At 46.6% G+C, this 8,424-nt stretch overlaps 1 protein-coding gene across 3 annotated transcripts in view; it reads left to right on the top strand.

The window, feature by feature from the left end:
• Positions 1 to 2: 2 nt before the first annotated feature.
• The window catches only part of ZBTB1 (zinc finger and BTB domain containing 1), a 28,896-nt gene continuing 20,474 nt past the window's right edge, over positions 3 to 8,424 (top strand). The window contains exon 1 of one of the 3 annotated variants that reach the window (XM_010383697.2): positions 3 to 692. The gene's annotated coding sequence lies outside the window, so the exon portion shown is untranslated. Of the gene's footprint in view, positions 693 to 2,273; positions 2,366 to 8,424 lie in introns of those variants that run through there. The other 2 variants (XM_010383696.2, XM_030930519.1) reach the window with 2 other exon arrangements.

The following is an 8,424-nucleotide window of genomic DNA, read 5'->3' as shown; positions in this document are numbered from 1 at the left end:
GGGAGCGCGGGGACTAGACGACCCTGAACCGACGGGACAGAGCGAGGTTGCTGAAGCACTCGAGGCGGGCCGCGAGGGACGGCCCAGCTGCTGGGCCCAACGGGGCAGGGGTCTGACATCTGGACAGAGTGGGAAAACAGCCGCGCATCCTGCCCTGGGGAGTCGGGAGGAGCCCCGTCACATCCAGCTGTGCAAACAGGAGGAGGAGGAGGTCCCGAGCCTACCCTTGAGAGAGGGGCGAGAGGGGTGGTCAAGCCGCCGCTGCCGCGACGGCCCCCGCGGTGCGGGTTGCGCCAGCCTCCTCGGAGCCCGACGCAGAAACTTGTTGCAACAAACAGGCGACCGCGGGTGCCCCTAGCAGCCAGCGGCAGAGTGGGTGGGCGGGCGAGAGGGAGGGGAAGGCTGGCGGACGCCGCAGCGAACTGGTGGGCAGACCCGGAGTCGCCGCGTAAGCGGGGCCGGCTCAGTGCGGTGCGGCAGGCGCGGCTGTGCGGCAGCGGAAGTCCTTTGTTGCAGCACAGTCCCTGGCAGAGCCAGAGCCTCTCCGCGCAGCCCAACCCGAGCGCCGAGCGCCGCGCGCCGCCGCCACTGCCACTGCAGCTCGCGGCCCCTTCGCCTCCGCCCGCCTTTGCCGTGGCTGATTTGCCTTAAACTCCCTAAAATCTCCGCAGCTCTGGTTCCTGCTGCGGCCGGTAAGTATTTGCCAGTTGTGGGGCTATTTGCGCAACTTTGGCCCGGGCCGGAGGGCGACGGGCCGCGGGCCTGGCGGAGTGCGGGGCCAGAGCGGCGCCGACCCGTGCGGGGAGCCGGAGCGCGGCGGACGCGTTGCAAGGACCCGGTGACGGGCGGCTGCCAGGCCGCCTGCTTGTTGCCGGCGCGTCAGGTCCCGGGCGTGCGGCCTCCCTGAGTCGGAGGCAAAGCCCTTACGGAGACTAGTTCCCAAATTAGTTACCTTCTTTTCTTTCTTTCTCTGCCTTTATTTTTTTCGAGGGGGGAGGGGAGGTGTAGACGGGAGGCGGGAGAACCCGGTTGATTGACGTGCCTGGAGCCCGCTTCTCTCAACTTACAGCTGCGGCTCCGCGGCGGGTGGGAGGGGAAGTGTCCCGGAGCCCGAGGCTGCAGACTTGGGCGCGCTCCGAGGGAGGAGGCGTAAGAGCCGTGCAAATTCTTGCTACGCTGTTTCCCACCCCCTCTCGCAGGCACACACGCTTTTTGTTCAGTAAAAAGTGGAAGGTCTGAGTTGGGGAATTTTAAGTGGAAAAGATCTGTTTCCTGGGAAGGAAGTGATTTCGCTTGCAGCGGTGGGCGCTTACTAGAAGTTCGGTAAATATGTTGGATGCAGATCGGGAGTCGTTTACTACTAAACTATGTAGGCAAGGTCTGAGCTCAGCCACCCCACCCAGTCTCCCTTTCTACCTAAGCAACGCGTGTACATGATCTGAAGGGTTGACATGACATTTTCTAAATTGGGCGCATCAGGAAGAGGTTGATGAAAATCCTTGACGTTTTCCGGGGATAGGACATTTGTATGTGTGTGATAATGTTCTTAAATCGAGTTTCAGTGTGGCGGTGCACGCAGATCCTTCATTGGTGTTAGTGTATTTCCATACGGTATGTATCACTAGAAGAACAGTGTTCCCTTTGACACTCGAACCCAAGGAATGGCCCGAGGCTTTTTGAGGCAACCTAGGATCAGTGTCTTGAGTTGAAGTTGGAGGCACTCTGAAGCAGATTTGGTGAAGGATGCAGTTCTCGTAATCTACAGAGCAATCAGTCTTCTTTGAAACGGAGAAATTAGATTCCATGAACTGTTATCAGTGCAAATAGATATGATGTGGAGAAACGGGGAAAATTGAGTACAAAAAGATGAGACTTGAATGATGGCTGGCCATCATTTGCTCAGAACCTCAAAACTTTGCTTTTGAATCACTTGCTGGATATCTAATAAAGTCTCAATAATAACTGGATGACTTTGGGAGCTACAAAGGGGCTTACTCCTCTTAAAGAAACAGGAAACTGGGCCGGGCGCAGTGGCGCACGCCTGTAATCCCAAATGCTGAGGCGGGTGGATCACCCGAGGTCAGGAGTTCAAGACCAGCCTGGCCAACATGGCGAAACCCCATTTCTCCTAAAAGTACAAAATTTAGCCTGGCGTGGTGGCGGGTGCCTGTAATCCCAGCTACTGAGAAGGCGGATGCAGGAGAATCGCTTGAACCCGGGAGGCGGAGGTTGCAGTGAGTGGAGATGGCGCCACTGCACTCCAGCCTGGGCAACAAGAGTGAGACTCCCTCTCCAAAAAACAAACAACAACAGCAACAAAAACCAGGAAACTGAAGCATAGTGGAGGTGAAATGGTTTTACAAAGGTTAGTAAACACAACGTCTACAGTAGAGCCTTCAGTTAACCTCTTACATTCATTTTATGAGCAGGCTTTCTCCATTAATACCACATTTTCAGGCCGGGCGCGGTGGCTCAAGCCTGTAATCCCAGCACTTTGGGAGGCCGAGACGGGCGGATCACGAGGTCAGGAGATCGAGACCATCCTGGCTAACACGGTGAAACCCCGTCTCTACTAAAAAATACAAAAAACTAGCCGGGCGAGGTGGCGGGAGCCTGTAGTCCCAGCTACTCGGGAGGCTGAGGCAGGAGAATGGCGTAAACCCGGGAGGCGGAGCTTGCAGTGAGCTGAGATCCGGCCACTGCACTCCAGTCCGGGCGACAGAGCGAGACTCCGCCTCAAAAAAAAAAAAAAAAAAAAAAAAATACCACATTTTCATGGTATTGAATAACTCGGGTTGAGCAGTCTTTCCTGAAGCCTTTCTATTCTTCCCACTCCTAATATGATGGCCTACTTTTTTGGTTTTTTTGTGGGGAAAGGACTGGTGTATCATTGTCAGAGAAAAGAGAAACCTTAGGGTTTCTCTTAGGGCCTTAGCAGGGCATGAGCACAGTCACAGCCACTTGCTCTTGACCTTGTGCTTTGATCTCACTTTAACACTTCTAAATTTTTGTACTGCTTCCTCATTCTCTTTTGCCAGGCTCTGGGGAAGATATAGTTCATGGACCTTTTTAAGAGTATCTCGTTTTATTTGTAGCATCATTTCCCTTTCTAATGTGCAGGAGAAAAGAAGTACCTGCTTTCAGACTTGCTCTCTAGTCGGGAAAAGCACTAAGCCTTTGCTCTTCACCTTCTGGTGCAAAGGGGAGGTAACTGTTGGTACAGAAATACAGAAAAATTCCCGTAGATTTTTGTTAATAAGCTGCAATCTGTTGTCTTCCCAAAAAATTGAGATATATTTGAGAAACATCTTCTTGAGAGGTCACTTTGGTCTCTACAGAATGTTTTCTCCTGACATTTTCTTCCGTGCTAGTATGTCATGCTAAAATGGTGAAATTGTTTTTTCGCATATTCTTATGTGAACCAAATTAAGGGTTATTCATGTCTTTTTTCTCAAAATGTAAGTAATTTTTTATTATAAAATCCATGCTCTTTGTAAAAATTCAGCCTGTATTGAAGTACATAAAATACAAAAATGAAAGTCATTTTGACTCCCACTCCCCAGAGATAATCACTGTGTACAGTCAATTCCTTGTTTAAAACCTGATTACAGCTGTGCTGCTGTGTGTGCCTCACTCTGCCTGGGGATGGCCTGTGGTGATTCATGGACTCATGTTCTCTATTCACATTACTCAGGTTGGTAAGAATTGCCAAGTAAAGGAAAGGGGAGTGTTTTGCATTGGGCTGATTTAAAATTATTTGATTAAGTAACTGGGCTGCTATTTTAGGTTTGTCCTTATTAAATATTTACCGTATCATGGTGGGCTATTTTTCATACTATGTTTATGGTAATGGTGTTGCCCAGCCTCTGATGGATTGATTTACAGCAGCCAAACACATCAAAAGCAAACCCTCAGCTTTATAGTTTCATAATTTATAATTAGGAAGGAGTAGGTATACTTGCCATGAAGACCATTGCCAGTATATCCCTATGCTGATATACGATGGGGTCCTCTTGATCAGCACCAAAGATTGCATGCTGAACATATGGAAAGGAAATTAGAAGAAAGAAGGGTCAATGACTGCTGTTTTCAGATGTGGCATGGAAGAGACTGATATTGGGGAGGAAGCGGCAGGGACTCACTCCTTAGATGTGTATTTAAGAATGAACTGTGAAGAGGCCGGGTGCGGTGGCTCAAGCCTGTAATCCCAGCACTTTGGGAGGCCGAGACGGGCGGATCACAAGGTCAGGAGATCGAGACCATCCTGGCTAACATGGTGAAACCCCGTCTCTACTAAAAATACAAAAAAAAAAAAAAAAAAAAAAAACTAGCTGGGCTAGGTGGCGGGCGCCTATAGTCCCAGCTACTTGGGAGGCTGAGGCAGGAGAATGGCGTAAACCCAGGAGGCGGAGCTTGCAGTGAGCTGAGATCGGGCCACTGCACTCCAGCCTGGGCGACAGAGCGAGACTCCGCCTCAAAAAAAAAAAAAAAAAAAAAAAAAAGAATGAACTGTGAAGAAGTTGATGATGATCTAAAAACAGAGCCCCAAAATAGTACATAGAAAGTTAATTACAACATCAGTTATTTGAGGCTGTTGGGGACATGGGTGGTTTTTATACTACTCTGTCTTTGAATTTAAAATGTTTTCAAAATAAAATGTGAAGATTAAAGAATTATTAACCAGATTTTCTTTTGTCTATATGAGATGCATGCAGTCCTTTTTAGAGATAACTGAAGAGCTCCATCCCCACTTTGAAGTATTAGAAGAGGCATGCTCTGGTGAACAGTGGGGAGTTAGCAGATGGAAGGGGATTTAGGGAAGGGACAGGACCTTCTTCCTGCAAGATGGGGCAGTGAGAGAATGATGAGAGCTTTTAGATTCGTGAAAAAGGTGACTCAGGGAGGCTTAGAATGTTCCAAAGGGGCACTTCAGCTAATAGTCATATTTAGAAGAGTGTTGTCTGGTTTACACAAACTGAAACTTAGGGCTTTGAATCAAGAGTCTCAGCTTCTACTTAGAAGATAAGCAGTTTCGGGGAAGTCAACCACTGAACCTGTTTCATTTACAAAATGAGAATAATAAAAATACCTATCTCAGGGTGGTTGTGAGATCAGTTGTATTAATATATGGGAAAATGCTTTGTAAATTTTCAACTACTGTATAAAAGTTGCCATGATTGAAATAAACAAAAAATTGATAAGCAAAATAAAACTTCTGTGTTTAAACATGTATTCATTCAAAAACTCATCAAATATCAACTAAATGTCAGACATTTAGTAATGAATGAGATACTGCCCTGGTGTCAAGGAGCTTACAGTAAAGCAGGGGAGCCAGATAATTGCAATACCTGCCTTAAGTGTGGTAATAGAGCATCACAGTTTGGATGATGCATTATTGGTACCATATAGTTGTATGTATAGGCTGTTTTGGCAGCACAGAAGAGAGGCATCTGCCTCACCCTAAGATCAGAAAAAACTTCCCAAAGAGGCCAGGCACAATGACTGTCCCCTGTAATCCCAGCACCTTGGGAGGCCTAGGCAGGTGGATTGTTTGATCTCAGGAGTTTGAGACCAGCGTGGCCAACATGGCGAAACCCTGTCTCTACAAACAACACAAAAGTTAGCTGGGCGTGGTGCTAACTCCCAGCTATTCGAGAGACTGAGGTGGGAGAAACGCTTGAGCCTGGGAGGCAGAGGTTGCAGTGAGCCGAAATTGCCCCATTGCACTCCAGCCTGGATGACAGAGCCAGACCCTGTCTCAAAAAAAAAAAGAAAAGAAAAGAAAAAAAACTTCCCAAACAGGGTGAGCTAGACATTGAAAAGGTTCTAAGGAAAGGAACAGCATGTGTGAAATGGCAAGGCTTTTGGGGTATTAGGTTATTTGGGATGAGGGGGAATCTTAAGGCTTAAAAATAAGAGTTAAGTTTCTTAGAATGAACATACATTTTATGATACTTTTTATTGGTTTCATTTTGTTGAAGTTTAATTATATGATTGTGATGTTTTCAGGATTTTGGTTTGAATTAAAACTGGCGTCACAAAATTGGAAACAATACAATTTTTTAAAAAATGTGTAGGATCTGGCTGGGCGTGGTGGCTCACGCCTATAATCCTAGCACTTTGGGAGGCTGAGACAGGCGGATCACAAGGTCAGGAGATCGAGACCAACCTGGCCAGCATGGTGAAACTCCCGTCTCTACTAAAAATACAGAAAAAAATTAGCCAGGTGTGGTCATGGTGGTGGGCGCCTGTAGTCCCCAGCTGCTCGGGAGGCTGAGGCAGGAGAATGGTGTGAACCTGGGAAGCGGAGCTTGCAGTGAACTGAGATTGCGCCACTGCACTCCAGCCTAGGCGACAGAGCAAGACTTCGTCTGAAGAAAAAAAAAATGTATAGAATCTGCCCAAAGAAGGAAACTGGGTAATCCCTCCCATCATCATAGAGCTGCCTCACCAGTTATTCGTTAAGTAACATTTACTGAATACTTAATATTCCAGAGAAATGAAAAAGCCAAAATCCTTGTCTCAAAGTTGTTCACAATCTCGTGGGGGAGACCAACACATAATTATAACCAATTCTTATTTAGCATTTACTCCATGAGAGATACTACTTAACAATAACTCTTAAGAGGTAGAAAGGATTACCATCCCTTCTTAGATGACAGAAGTGAAGCACAAATTGACTAAGCAACCTACTCAAGGTCACACAATAAGTGGCAGAGCCAGAATTTGAACCCAGGCAGTCTGGTTAGTTTGTGCTTTAATGCCTACTTTATGTAGCTGTTCTGATTATTAAAATACAGTGTAAAAAGTGCAAAATAAAGAAATAATACACGAGATCAAAACCTAAAATAGTGGGAGAGGAAGGTGTTACAAAGGCTTTCTACAGGAGTTGATAAACTGATTTTTAAATGATACGTGGGAGGTTCAGACCCAAAGAACTTATCGGTATGAGTAAAACTGGAGGGGAGGTAAGAAATTCATGAAGTATGCTGGATGTGTGTGGAGGAGGGTGAAGGTGGTGACAAGCAGTTTTATGTTGCTTGAACATGAAGTTTGGAAGCAGGCACTAGCTAAACATATAAGACTAGATGGGTGGGCATGGGGGGCTTTGTATGCCTCAATAATGATTTTATACTTTAGCCTGAGGATATGTGAGGGGAACCATGGTAGAATAGTGTGATATGATTTTTCTTCTTCATGAATCATCTTGAAAACGGCATTGCTCTTAGAAGGAAAAAATTACCTGAGTGAAGGATTTGAGGGACTGGTTGAGGAGCCTATTTTAATAACTCAGGAGTGATAATAAAGGCCTTACGAGAACAGGAAAGATAGGGATGGAGTAGATGGGCATATTTGAGAAATATTTAATGGGAAAATTGGCAACACTTAATGGTTGATTATGAGGGAGAGGTTCTAGGTAGCTCCCAAGTAGTCTAGGTGATTGGTACATAGTGGTGGCAGCTGAGACAGAATATGGGGGAGGGGCATTTTAAAGTGAGTTCCAGACAAAATCTGATTCCACAGAATTAGTACATTCAAATAGAAGTCCTACAAAACGGCCGGGCGCGGTGGCTCAAGCCTGTAATCCCAGTACTTTGGGAGGCCGAGACGGGCGGATCACAAGGTCAGGAGATGGAGACCATCCTGGCTAATAACGGTGAAACCCCGTCTCTACTAAAGAATACAAAAATCTAGCCGGGCGACGAGGCGGGCGCCTGTAGTCCCAGCTACTTGGGAGGCGGAGGCAGGAGAATGGCGTAAACTTGGAAGGCGGAGCTTGCAGTGAGCTGAGATCCGGCCACCGCACTCCAGCCTGAGCGACAGAGCCAGACTTCGTCTCAAAAAAAAAAAAAAAAAAAAAGAAGTCCTACAAAACGAACCCTAAGAATTCGAATGCTATGGGCAATAAGGGATTTCCTGGTGAAGCACATTTGGCTGAAAGAGCCTACTGTTTACACAGTGCCCTCTGGTGGTCAGAAGATGCTGTGGGGCCTCTTTAGCATGAATGGATTAAAATGTACTTTTCCTCCTCTACTTCTGGAGGGAGAGGGGAATATTCCAGAAGCCACTGTGTTCCTTCTGCTTTCTGTGTGGATAAGGTCATTTCTTAGAACTATAATTCAACTGAACTACAGGAACATCTCACTTATTTGTAAGTTATATGGTTGGCAACCTCAGCTATCCAGTGCTTTGGCCTGATGCAAAAGAGGAAGGAAATTTGATCGCCTGTCAACAAAATTCAGGAATTAAAACTTTACATCTAATGAGCATTTCCCTAGGTCTTCAGAAGATGCTGTGCTCCCTCTTTAGGATGAATGGATATGTAGATTCAATTTTCAATGAGTTTTTGTCTAATTTCACAGCCAAGAAGAGATTGAAATGGTGGGCTACAGGAGATCAGCACACCTTTAGGAAGTGACAGTT

This window comes from Rhinopithecus roxellana, chromosome 5 (assembly GCF_007565055.1).
Source record: "Rhinopithecus roxellana isolate Shanxi Qingling chromosome 5, ASM756505v1, whole genome shotgun sequence".
NCBI lineage: Eukaryota > Metazoa > Chordata > Mammalia > Primates > Cercopithecidae > Rhinopithecus > Rhinopithecus roxellana.
Note: the sequence above shows the minus strand (reverse complement) of the source record. Positions and strands in the feature narration are given on the sequence as shown.